The sequence below is a fragment of the Pinus tabuliformis genome, chromosome 4_1, assembly GCF_031772625.1.
Source record: "Pinus tabuliformis cultivar Carrire ecotype Pingquan chromosome 4_1, CPIR1, whole genome shotgun sequence".
In the NCBI taxonomy this organism is placed as follows: domain Eukaryota; kingdom Viridiplantae; phylum Streptophyta; class Pinopsida; order Pinales; family Pinaceae; genus Pinus; species Pinus tabuliformis.
This window is the reverse complement of record NC_142303.1, coordinates 611,247,232-611,260,952: the sequence shown is the minus strand read 5'-3', so window position 1 is coordinate 611,260,952 and position 13,721 is coordinate 611,247,232. Positions and strand designations below refer to the sequence as shown.

The following is a 13,721-nucleotide window of genomic DNA, read 5'->3' as shown; positions in this document are numbered from 1 at the left end:
TCGATCTTGTACACAATATTCTTACAAGTTTGTGGGTTGCTGTGCCAAATCCTTTCATTAAATTTTATTTTCCTTCATGTAATCAATATCTGATAAACTTCAAAGGGGTAGATGACTTGACACTGGGACTTTTTGTATGGAGTGAGGAACTTGGGACTTTAAGAGATAGATATTTCACATGTTTCTGGAATATCTCATAAACCCTTATCCTGTCCAACCAGCACTGCATGGAGTGGCAACTCTGAAAGCAAGAGCACAGAGACAAATATGGAACCATGCAACTATTATTCCATATGAAAAGGGGCCCAATCCAGTAGTTGGGTTCAGTGAAGTGTTAGCTTCTGAGGATAATGAATCAGAGATCTGCTCCCAGGATTTTCTCGAAAGAGGAGCAGAACTTCTAAAGCGCACAAGAAAAGGTAGTTTTATTATTCAAGATAATGTCTGTTTGGGAAGTTTCAATAAATTTGGGTTTTAATTGATTAGTTATATTTCCTGATGTCAGGTGAAATTCGCTGGAAACAGGTTGTCGTTTATGTCAACAAGAGGTCACAGGTGAACACAACAATTTTTTGTTTGTATTTTCTCATTTAAATGTCATATTTGAAATCTGTACAGTAGCAGGTACACATTGTGTCTTGAGGAAATTCTGTCTCATTTTTCTCTATTGCATCCCAGCTGTTGAAAAATTTGTTTGCATGCTTTGATTATTCTTGGCTTGGTTTCTCCTGGTTTCTTGCTAGTAATCTATACTACTATTAACTCCCGTGACAGTCATCGTTATAATATCTTCATGTAAACTGATATTGTTATTATTTCTCCTTGTAACTTTATTTTTGGCCTTTCATTTCCATGTTTTAGTCAGTTTTATCAGTCAAGCAATCAAAGGAACTGAGGATGAATCTCTGGAAGATCGTAAGTAATTCGAAGTTTTATTTATTTTTTGTTGGTTTCTAGCGATTTTATTACGTGAGGCATTGCGATAGCATTATAATAACAAATCTTTTTGAAAAATTGATTGGATTTGATTAAATATTTATCTGTCCTAAAATGTTTTTCTTTTAAAGAAAACCTTGGTTCGATTTTTGGAATGAACTTGTATATAGAGAAAAAGAATGGTGTTTGTACTTATTTGCATGAAAATCTCGTGTTTGAAAGTATCGAGTGGGACTTGACATAATAATTAGAACACCTTTGGACCCTCCCAACCATCTTCCATTACCGCTTATAAAATGGGTATAATTCAATGTTTTAATAGCAAGCCCAAGCAGAATGACTTGTTGCATCATGTTCTTTTAACTACTGTTACACTAAAAAATGTCACCTTGACTACTTACAGTTAGTATGGCTCAAATCAACAGTCATGCTACCCTCTTAGGCAAGTCTATGCCTCTGTTATCCATCTCAAACTCAAAGAAGAGAGAAAGTCTTGTAAAAACTATGTTTATCTCTGGGGTCGCAGGTTCTCTCTAGCCTTACCTGCGGGGACGCTGACCATGTTCACAAAAACTGCGTCTATGGACGCTCTGTATGTTAAAGGACAGGTGCGTCCTTCTGTAAAAGGCAAAATGCGCAAGTTTTATCTTGAAAAAGTTACTTGTGGTTACTTCTAGAACATTCTAGAGGTCGGTTTGATGAAATGGATGCGCCTCCAGTTGGTTCATGTATCTCTATTAAGAGGGAACTTATCCCATCAATAAGGGAGCTATCCCACCCAAAGAGGGGGATTATCCCATTGATGGTGGACCTGAATAACCTCTTTACAGCACTATAAATAAAGACATTGAGCCAGAGGGAGGGGAGGTTGGAGCTATACATTTTCTTTGGGTAAATGCTGCAGGATTTAGGTCTTCCATTAGAACCTTTGTGAGGAGAGATTGTCTTTACTTGATTCTACTTGGAAGTGGGTGAGCTTTGTCAAAGTAGAGGAAAACCCTTGATGGACCCTGGGAGGAACTTGCACAACACCAAGGCCAGGTTGTAAGAGTTTCTTTGTTTCGTTATTAATACAAACTGGTTTATTTTTCTCAATAGCTTATGTTAATGAGTTATTTCATGTGTTCCTTGGTCTGCATGTTGAATATATGTTTTATTATATGAAATACAAGTGCTTGGTAATTGTTTGATTGTTTGTGGTTGCAGGAATTGACATGAAGGAGGAGCTCATCCGGATCGCCAAGAACGGACTTCAACAACAGCGTTTTGGAATAAGGTAAGCCTAAACACTTGTAGTTTTCATGTTGTAAAAGGTGTATTTAGAGAAAGATCACTCCATTTTGTCTTGTTTGTCATTAGAATGTCTTAGACTTCTAGGAAGGTCAGCCGTGTCCGCACCCTTGACCAATTCCGTGTGACAAATTGGCGACTCCGCTGGGGATCCATTAATGAGAGAGTTTTTTCCTTTATATGAACTTTGCTTTGAGAAAATCATTTTTATTTTCTGGTTTTTGACTGTGAGAATTAGTATTTGGGTGGCTTAGCTTTAGATTTAGTTAGATTTGGTTTTTCTTCCTTTTTCCAGAAGGACGCACCCTCTGAGTACTGCACAGTGCGTCTTTGGACGCGCTGTTGCCGTTTGCACAGAGCGGGCCCGCACCTGTGATAACGGGTGGCCTGCGTCTTCCTGTAAAACTTAAGAAAATTCCATTTTTGCTTTAAATTGCTTTTAGATTTTGTTTTTCCTTAGTGTTTTCTGCCCAGATCCTTTAGTACCCTGTCAAAAATTTTCACCTAAACTTGTTTTGTGAGCTTTGAGTGTTTTAGTGGATTTCAACGAAGTTTAGACCTAGGGTTTGATTTTTGGATAGGTTCTGTAGTGACTTTGATAGTAGAAAGTTGTCCAGCCTTAGATCTCTCTGGTTAGTCAACCTTCTTAGAAGTCGGGCCTGTCATAAAGTCTCCTTGTGTGAGCAGCTTGCCATTTAAGTTGTTTTCGGTCAAATTTCGAATTGCTTGTTTATAAAGTATTGATTTCCATTTTACAAAAAGAACAAAAAGATTAGAGTTTTGTTTTGGCTAGTTTTTGGTTCTGCAACAAGCTAGTCCTTGATTTGATTGTGATCAAGTAAAACACCTTAGAATAATCATTGTTAGTTTTGGCCTCGTTAAAATTGCTTAGAATAAATTTTCCTTTAGTTTGCTTATGAGTGGATTTTCGTAGATTTTAATAGTTGTTAAGATTGATTTTTGGTTATATTAGATTTATTTGCTTTATTAAAAGAAAAATACAAAAACATCTTCTTTAAAAAGTCTTGTTTCAAGTAGCTTTTTGTTTTTGAAAGAAGAAAAGAGTTTTTTCGTGCATGTAAAGAGAGGTTATGTTTTTATGCTTGGAAAAGAAAAACGAATTGTTTCTTTGATTGTCTTCAATTAAGAAGTTGCTTTTATAAAGATTGCATTCTCTCAACTTTTTAGTTAAAACAATTCATCGAAAAAGTAAAGTAGTGGGTAAATCATCCTAGGTGCATTTTGTAGTGGTTTTGAGTCGAGTCAACACACCACTGGTTTCACTTCCATCACCTTTTGACTTAAGAAACAACCTTAAAAGTAACGCTTAAAGTAAAATTGAACTAGTAACTTTTATTTTTTAGGGCTCTGAAGCACCAACATAGCTTAGGCTAGGGTCTTGGAGTAGGTGAGTACTTAACTCTCCAAGACTACAAAACCAAACAGATAGTCTATCTTGAGTAGAACAAATCCAATTGTTTCAGTTACATTCTGGGAAAGCTCCTCTTAAAGGAGAAGCACGAGCTCGTGTCCGAACCAGTGAGGGGATCATTCCTCCCTCGTTGGGAACGACGCCAGACAGTACGTATTACAAACGGTAAACCTCGGATTAACCATTGTCGAGGAGCCAGGGGTCACTTATCGGTAAACCTTGGATTACTGTCAAGGAGCCGGTAAGGGGATTGAGCTTGTTACTCTGCCCTTGCGTGCTGTCGGAGTTTAGACTGTTCCCCCAGGTGTAATTGTTGTGATTGGTAACCTTAGTGGCCATAATCTCTAGGATTCTACCCAAGGTGACGGTGGAGGGAAGGTCCCACTGTACCTGGAGCAGACGTCGGCTATACTCACTTGGATTTTCTGGGGGGTTCGCTTCACTTCGAGACGGTTAAAGTGGAGGAACTTGGTCCAGTCTATTCATTAAGCAGGTTGTCGGCATAACTGTTCCACCCGCCATTTCTGTACTGAATCCTGCGAGGTTGGACCTAATCACCAACTAGCGCTTTTGGTCCGGAAGATACTGTTTGTGTGTGCTTTGACGCTCTAGATTCTTTAGGCGTGTGCTTCAAATTTGTTTGGTTCTTTAGAAGACTTTAGGTGGTTTGATTTGAAATTTTTTACTTTGTTTTCGTGTGTTGTAGTAAAAATCATTAATTGTGGCGGAATTACCGAGACGGTCCCGTCGAATTGCGGGCCAATCTCCTGAAGTTGTTTCTGTGGCCGAATTGTTGAGAAGATCCCGTGAACTTAGGGGTTCACCTCCTCGAGACGACCCCAGTAATTTAGAAGGTTTAAAGGTCCTTGTAACTCCTCCTAGGGACAGTAGAGTAGGTTCACCTGAAGAAGGAGAATCTTCCTTGGTAGTCCATCCAGATTACCAAAGTTTAGAAACAGGTTACAATCCCGAAGCTGTTACAGTTTCCGAGCTTGCTGGTAGTTTTTCATCTGCCAGTGAAACAGGCGAAGAACCTGAAATTTCCGAACCTGTTACTCCAACTCCTAGTGTTCCTGATTCACCAAGAATAGAAAGAATTATCACCGAAAATCTTCCTGTTGGATTAATTGCTATAGAAGAACTTGTTCCAGAGGAAGAAATAGGCGTTTCTGATTCTGAAGATCTAATTACCCTTGATCTAAGGGAGCGTGAATCCATCTTTTACAGTCCTCCTAGAAGTGAACCTTGGTACCTTGCATTAACCAATTTTTTAGACAACTCAGTAGGTTTTTCTACACCTCGTACTCCTTTTCCACCTGGAGGAATTCATACTCCTGTAAATATGTCTGGTCAGTCATCTGTGTTTACGCAAAGTCCTGAATCATTTTTACATGGCGGTCCTTCTGTTCCTACTGGGTATCAATCACTTTCTGGTACCTTTGCGGGAGCATCTCCTCAACCCATTGATCATGGGTTATTAGTTGGAAACAGTGGTAATGTACCATTGAGTATAGGTGATGTTTATATGATGTCAGGTTCAACTCCCGTTAACCAACCTCAAGGTGGCCAATTACCGCCTGGGGGGCAACCTTCGTTAATGCCTGGGGGGCAACCTCAAGGTACTTCATTCGTGTCTGGGGGGCAACCTCAAGGGTATCAACCCCAGCCTCAATATGTACCCCAAAGTCAACCTCAGTATCAATATCAACCTCAAGGATGGCAACCTCAAGGATGGCAACCCCAAGGGTATCAACCCCAAGGGTATCAACCTCAAGGATACCAACCCCAAGGTCAAGGTCAACCCCAGTACTCGTATTTACCTCAAGGTTATCAACCTACGGGTCAATACCCTGGTCAAAGTTATCAACCACCTCAAGGGCAATCATATGGGACTGCACCTTACAATTATCAACCCTATCCTCAATACGGCTATGGATCTCAGTATCCTCAACCTGTTACGAGTCAATACCCTGGAATGTTAACATGGGATCCGTCACAGGGTCAACAGATGTCGCAACCAAGTATACAGTCGGTACCTCAAGCAGGACAACCTGTAGTTCCTGGTCCACCCCAGCAACCGCAACCTGTCCAGTCAAGTGTTCAGACCCCTGTAACTTCAGTAGTTACTCAGCCGCCAATTGCACCTGGTACTCCACCTCACACGGCTGCAGCAACTACCGCTTCATCTACCATGCTTACTTCTGGAGTATCGGCAGCTCCGGTTTCTACTGTCCCTGTAACCACTCCTCAGACATCTGTACCGTTGTCTGGATCTACGGTTCAAACCACAGTCCAGATGCCTGCAGGCCAACCTGGTACAAGTACGGTTGTTACTACTCAACCTCAATTTGTTCAACCTCCGTACCAGGGACAGTATCAACCTGGGCAAGCTGCCCAACAACCGGTTTACCAGTATCAACCGTATCCTGGGTACACTTATCAACAACCTCAGCAACCCCAGTACGGTCCGGTTAATCCTGGTTTTCCAGGAGGATATAATATCCCAAATGCGACTCCTGTTCCTAGTTATCCTGGATATCCTCCTCCTGGGGCTGGTATTGTGACTCAGAGTTTTAGAGATCCTAACCGGCAGTTACCGTTTATTGCGACTTTAGATTTACCCGACTTGACGCGCCTAACGAACGATCCAATTCAATATCTTCAGTTCTGGCCGCCAATGCCAAATAAGTTGCCCAGCGATATACCCAAGTTCGAAGGTAAGTCTGGAGAGGATCCGTCTAATCACGTGATGACTTACCACCTCTGGTGTGCATCAAATTCCATCTCAGATGATTCCATCCGCTTACGTCTTTTCCAGCGTACACTCATTGGTCTCGCAGCCAAGTGGTACATTGAGTTACCACGGGCCTCTTTTTACAACTTTAGCCAGTTAGCTACCTCGTTCTTAACTCATTTTCAGTTACCAGTCAGATACGATAATGGTACAGAATTATTAACTTCGCTAAAACAATCGACATCCACGTACATTTCTGATCACATCCATGAGTGGAGACGTCGAAGAAGATTAGTGAAAGTTTTTATCCCGGACCAAATCTTAGCTGAATGGTTTGTCAAATCATTATTACCAAGAATTACTGAAGATGTAGCTAAGGCCGGAGTAGTTACTGAGGAGCAAGTCATTGCTCAGGCACAATACCTTGACTTAGTTTACACTCAGTCGGGTACGTTACACGAGAAAATTCCGGATCTTCCAAAGTCAAACCAAATCGCTGCTGCTCCTTCGGGATCTCATGCCGCTGATGGTATGATTGGTATCGTGACTACGAAGAGCAAGAAGAAGTCTTCCAAGGCTTCAACTACTCCAATTATCACTTTGCCTGATTCTCCGACAGGAGAGTCTTCTCCTGAACTTACCGCCGACATTCACGCTGTAGAGTCATCTACGGCCAAACCAAAAAACGGTGGAAAGAAGAAAGGAAAGAAGAAGGCTAAAGCAGACAAGGCTCCAAAGGAGAAAACGGAAAAGTCGGAAACCAATGACGAAAAGCGCAAACCTCGATATCCTTGTCTCATTTGTGAAGAAGATCATTTTACGAGAGACTGCCCTCATCGGGCCGAGGTAGTGAAAATAGTCAAAGGTTCTCCCACTCCTGCTGTGTTAAAAAATCCATTTCCAGAGCAGGAGAATAAGATGATAGGTTCTTCTTCGAATGCCAGTGAAGAACCCATTTTGATGATGTCTCATGTCAGGATTGCGACTCGATCGCAAGATTATGGTAGTAAGGCTCCTGTTGATGGTAAGGAAGCAGAATCTTCTCACTCTAACCCATCAACCTCAGCTCCTGGTTCCGATCCACTACAGATCGAAAAACCTAACCCAGACTTAGTGATTAAGCCGCCCGCCAAGGGTGTACTTCGAAGGTCTGCTTTCAATCCACATGCGAGAGCAGCCCAGAATTACAACATTGTTGAAGACTTAGCTGTTTCACCTTCAGCAATGTCGGCACTCGAAGTGCTGCAATCATGTCCAGCGCAACGAAAATTGCTTTTGTCGGCTATTGGAGCTGTCGATGTTCAGGACCCGAACCTAATGATCTTTGATCTAGAAAATAGTACACCACGTCTCCCCCATCAAATGGCTTTCCAAATCCCAGTGATAGTCAAAAACAGGCCTATTCATCGGACTGTGATTGATGAGGGAGCTTCTACGTGTATTATGTCGATTCAATGTTGGAGATCGCTTGGTTCTCCTTCGTTGAACCAATCCCCCACCATCCTTAAGGCCTTTGATGGCCGTGGGTTCCGTCCGTTTGGTATTCTACAAGAATTGCCTATAGGGGTCGAAGGTAAAACCGTTAGTCTGGATGTGGAAGTGGTTGATGCCCCTCTAGACTACAACCTTCTTTTGGGTCGAAGTTGGTCATATGCTATGACAGCGGTCGTTTCATCGGTCTTCAGAGTCATTAAGTTTCCACATAACGGTAAGATCGTGACTATTGATCAGCTGACATACTTTTCATCCGACCCAACCTCTTCAGAAACTATCCAGCATGTTGGTAAAACGACAATCCCTTATAGGGACATTGGTGTAGGTTTAGTTAAGGATTCCGGTTTACTGGGAACTTTTCCTCTCCCTCCACTCAATGCAGACCCTTCGTTTGCAACAATTCATATGATCACGTCAGAAAACATTATTTATGATGATCCTTGGTATGTTCCCTCTGACTCTGAGCTAGACTCACTCGGTGATGTTATGCCGTTGAGTCCGTATGAAATTGCTTATGAAGCTCTTATGTCTTTTACCGATTTTCATTCAACCGAAACCGACCAAATGAATGTGGTCAGTGAAGAGTCACTTTTCACCTCACCCTTAGAACGGATAACGTTTCCCGAAGAAGTGTCATCTGACGAACAACTTCGCGAAATCCTAAGTGTAGATGATCTACCATGGGAAGATCTCCATCACAGATCTTCGTTTTTACCTAAGGATGATGCATTTGAAAATGATTTTTCATCTATCTTTACCGCTGAATATGTCAAAGACGCTCAGGATCCAACGAAACATTCTGATTCAGAGCTGAATTTAGGGAATATTTCTCGTACTATTCCCATTGATATTTCAGTGAAGCCCGGAATCGAGGAAAACATTCATATAGGTGCCGCATGTACTGAAGAAGAAATCCAAACTTACAAGGCCCTATTCCAAGAATTCCGCGACGTGTTTGCCTGGTCTTACGAGGAAATGCCAGGAATCGATCCTGCCATTGTTGTTCATGAAATCAAAACCTACCCGGATGCTAAACCCATTCGGCAACGGTTGCGTCAGATTCACCCTCGAAAAGCGGCTGCGATTAAAGCAGAAGTCGAAAAGCTGTTGAAAGCAGGTTTCATTTATCCGATCCCGTTAACGGATTGGGTATCGAATATTGTTCCCGTCAATAAAAAACAAGGAACAATAAGAATCTGTATCGACTATAGGGATATCAATCGAGCTTGTCCAAAAGACAACTATCCTACGCCTTATATCGATCAAATTATTGATGATTGTGCCGGAAGTGAGATGTTTTCCTTCATGGATGGTTTCTCAGGCTATAATCAAATCAATATTCTACCTGCCGACCAACCAAAAACGGCATTCATTTGTCCATGGGGGACATTTGCTTATTGCAAATTACCTTTTGGGCTTAAGAATGCCGGCGCTACTTTTCAACGGGCGATGTCTTATGCATTTCATGACATCAAGCACATTGTGCAACCCTATCTCGATGATTTGCCTGCTCATTCTTTACATCGAGCTGATCACCTTGTCCACCTACGAGCAATCTTTATGAGGTGTAGGCATTATCGAATTCGGTTGAATCCCCACAAGTGTGTTTTCTGTATAGAAACAGGTCGATTGCTGGGATTTGTTGTTTCAAAAGCCGGCATTCGCGTCGATCCCTCGAAAGTCGAGGCTATCATCAAATTGCCTCCTCCTTCGAGTTTGCGCCAACTCCAAAGTTTGCAAGGGAAAGCGAACTTTTTACGCCGATTCATCCCAAACTACGCCGAGGTCACTAAAGGTTTTACACGGTTGTTGAAACAGAACGTACAATTCTTTTGGGACGAGATTGCCCAACAATCTTTTGATGCATTAAAACACGCGTTGACCCATGCACCGTTATTGCATCCTCCCAACTACAACCAGGACTACTTCTTATACCTCGCAGCTTCGCATTCCACCATTGGAATGGTGTTAGTTCAAGAAGATGAATTCAAGGCAGAGCATGTGATATATTATCTTAGTAGAACCTTAAATCCCACTGAGTTAAAATATTCGCATGTGGAGAAATTGGCCCTGGCAGCCGTTCAAGCTGTCCAGCGTTTTCGTCACTACATTCTTCTCCGCAAAACTACGGTTATTTCGGATTGCAACCCTATGATTTATATTTTGACAAAACAACTGCTAGGGGGCAAGTACTCTAAATGGATTGTCATCCTGCAAGAGTTCGACTTGGAGTTCGAGAAGTCCAAGTCTAAGAAATCTTTAGTTTTTGCGGAATTGATGTGTGATTTCCCGAGTGCTGACACAGAGACTGTGGCAGAGGAGTCCATTGCGGACGAATCTTTGTTTCTTATTAGCACTTTAGATCCGTGGTATGGGGATATAATCATCTATCTCCAAACCCAAACCTTTCGGCCTGAAGCTTCCAAGGAAGACCGTCGAAAAATTCGGTTTCGATCCCAGCAATACAGAATTATTGGAGATACACTTTATCGCCGGGGGGCAGACTTAGTTTTTCGACGTTGTTTAACTCACGAAGAGGCTGAGAGAGTTTTGAATGATTGTCACTCTGGAGCATGTGGCGGTCATATGTCTGGGTATGCCACAGCTCAGAAGGTGTTGCGCGCTGGCTATTTCTGGCCGTCTATGTTTAAAGATTGTATCCTTGCCGTCAGAAAATGCCACAACTGTCAAGTGTTTGATCGAAAGATGCGCGCTCCACCTGCTCCTCTCCACCCTATAATTGCCGCTGGTCCATTCGCCAAATGGGGTATTGACTTTATTACTTGTAACCCTCACTCGGCCGGGGGGCATGCGTATATCATCCTCGCGGTTGATTATTTTACTAAATGGGCCGAGGCGATGCCTACATTCGACGCAAGCGGCAAGACAGCTGCAGTTTTCGTATTCAATCATATCATAACTAGGTTTGGTGTCCCACAAGCAATCATTACTGACCATGGGAGCCATTTTCGAAACGTCATGATGACTGAGCTTACAAGCCAGCTTGGTTTGCGCCACGATAGCTCTACTCCTTATTATCCGCAAGCCAACGGTTTGGTTGAGTCAATCAACAAAGTTCTAGTCATCATGATTCGACGGATCATTGGTATCCATCGAACGAATTGGCATAACATGTTATTTTCGGCGCTATGGGCATATCGAACTTCAGTGAAAAATTCAACAGGTTTCACCCCTTTCCAGCTAGTTTATGGCTTAGAAGCTGTGTTACCTATTGAATGCGAAATCCCATCACTTCAAATGGCTGTCGAATTACTTCCAGCTACTTCCGAAGAGGAGAAACGGTTATTATACTTGGCTAAATTAGATGAGACTCGACGTGACGCTACTTTAGCTATCGAGACTCACGCGAAACGAATGAAAGCTCAGTACGATAAAAATGTAACCCCTCGAAGTTTTTCGGAAGGAGACCTAGTACTATTATATGATCAAGCTAACGATAAGCTAGGTGCCGGAAAATTCGTTCCCATGTGGCATGGGCCCTACATTGTAAAGCGAAAGCTAGCAAAAGGGGCTTATGAGTTAGTTGATTTTGATGGGGACTCTTTGGGTAAACCCAGAAATGGACTTTACCTAAAGAGGTATTATGCTTAAAATGATGGGTATGGAGAAATTTTAGATAGGTTAGATTTTCTTTCTAGCTAGCAAGTGTGTTAGTTTAGTCAGTGTGCTTAGCTTAGCGAGTGTGGTTTTTCGTCATTATTCTGGCTTATCTTGGTTTTACTCTTGATATTGTAGATGTCGACGCCTCTCCAAACATACATTGGATTTGCTGATGGTGCTTGTCGTAGTACACGGAATATCTCTTCCGCAGCTTGGGTTATCTATTCGCCCTCTGACGAGTTAGTTTCTATGCATGGGGTAAGCCTCGGTCAAACAACGAATAACATTGCAGAATACAGTGCAGTGGTTGAATTATTATCCGAATCTATTTCATTTGGAATTCGACGTTTGATAGTGAGGTTAGATTCTGAACTTGTTGTATTACAGCTTAATAGAGTTTATGCCATTAGAAATCCTGTGTTATTAAGGTTGTTTTTGAGAGTGCGTCTCTTGGAACGTGAATTTGATTACATTGAATATCAACATATTCCAAGGTCTTTGAATACATTAGCAGATGCAATTGCTTCTCGAGTGTTGGACAGACATTTATAATAATCATGCAAGTAAATTTAAAAACATTTCATCATATATGTTAAACAAGATAAGCCGGTAATAGTGATATATATAGATAGAAGTGTGTCAAAAAATATATACATCGTCTTCGATCATAGGTTGAAAACACCTTATGATCGGCAAAATGATAGTACAAAAAGTCAAAAATGTCACATGTGACTACAAAAGTGACTAGTCAATCACTGGTGGTGCTCTCTGTACGACACCACTGCGCGGGCTACCTTACGCAAAAATCTCCTAAACGGTCCAGGGACCGCGACTACGAAGCGCTGAAGCCTGATAGGAATGTCATCCATAGTAGTCTCAGGTATATCTGCCGTGAGACGCTCTAGATCATGCTCCAACTCAGCTAGTACGTTCTGCAGCCGCGTCCTGTGGGGCCGGTACCGGTGCAGCTGGATGTAGTCTATCATAAGGCCGGAGGTTGGCTGGACGCTGTGGACCAACATCTGCATTTTGAAAAGTTTTACTATTAGTTTTGAGACGATATATATAAAAAATACAAAAAATACATAATTAGAAAACTTGTGAAAATAAAAGTACCTCTGTCGTCCCATTGTTCTCCCTGTGGAAGAACCATGTCCGGATCACCTCTGAAATCCATTCCGGCATACGGAAAGTCCTGTATCACAAAAAGCTGGCCCTCTAACCAGTCAAAGTAACTATCTGAGAATCGAACCACTGCCGCACCCTCGTCAGGATGCCGGGCCATCACCGCAACCCATCGTATCAGCTTTGGCTCCCGAGGACCCAAGTCATCAACAGTGAGTTGCTGAGGGATCAGCATTGGAACTCTCTCCAAGGCAAAGCTCACGACTATAGGCCCATATCCAAAAGTCTTTAGTCGTCCGTTCTTTGCCTTGGTCAGTTGGCTCTTCATATGAGCCGACACAGCTTCACACCAGTTGAAAATGGTGCCTTGGTAACAGTCAATTGCCATCCGCATTTGGGATCCGGAAGCAATGTGCAAAGCGGCCGCGCCGCAAATTCTGGTGACCGTGAACGCAATGACTTTGAGTTCAGGCAGAGTGATGTGTTTTATCTCTATGCCTTTTGAATGGTGAGCCCCACGTGTGCACCAATCCTCGCGGAGACTATCAAGGGATTGGCCACCCGGCCTAGTCCCCGCAAGATTGAGTTGCTCACCTCTGTTTGGCAAGCCAGTGAGAAAGTATACATCCGAGGGCTCTATCTCGAGCTGGTGCCCTCCTATGTAAAAGCATTGTTCTTGAACGTTCCATCGCTCAACCAGCCATTCCAAGAATCTTACCTGGCCCCTCATGCCCGGTATGGTCCAATATTTGTATAACCCGCATGCTCTTAGGGCATCCAGAGAAGGTTGGTGATTTATTGCAGCTTCATCTTCCTCTACATGCTCTCTCTCTCTCTCCAGTCTAACATGATTAATGCCCTGCATATCAAAAAAGGCAATTAGAAATTGATTTGAAGATTTTTGGTGGTTTTTTGAGGGAGTTGGGGTTTTGAAATGCGCACTTCTCGGAAGACGCACCCCAGCTTTGTAGCACAGGGCGTCCGGACGCAGCTGGCCTGAAGGCGGGCTGCGTCCCTCGACCGTTTTCCCGTATGAGAAAAAGTCGGGGGACGCAGGTCATCCGAAGGGCACCTGCGTCCGCCGAGAGG

General features: G+C 42.7%; 1 pseudogene; it reads left to right on the top strand.

The window, feature by feature from the left end:
* Positions 1-13,721, top strand: part of LOC149177488 (VAN3-binding protein-like) — a 155,218-nt pseudogene that overhangs the window by 21,528 nt on the left and 119,969 nt on the right.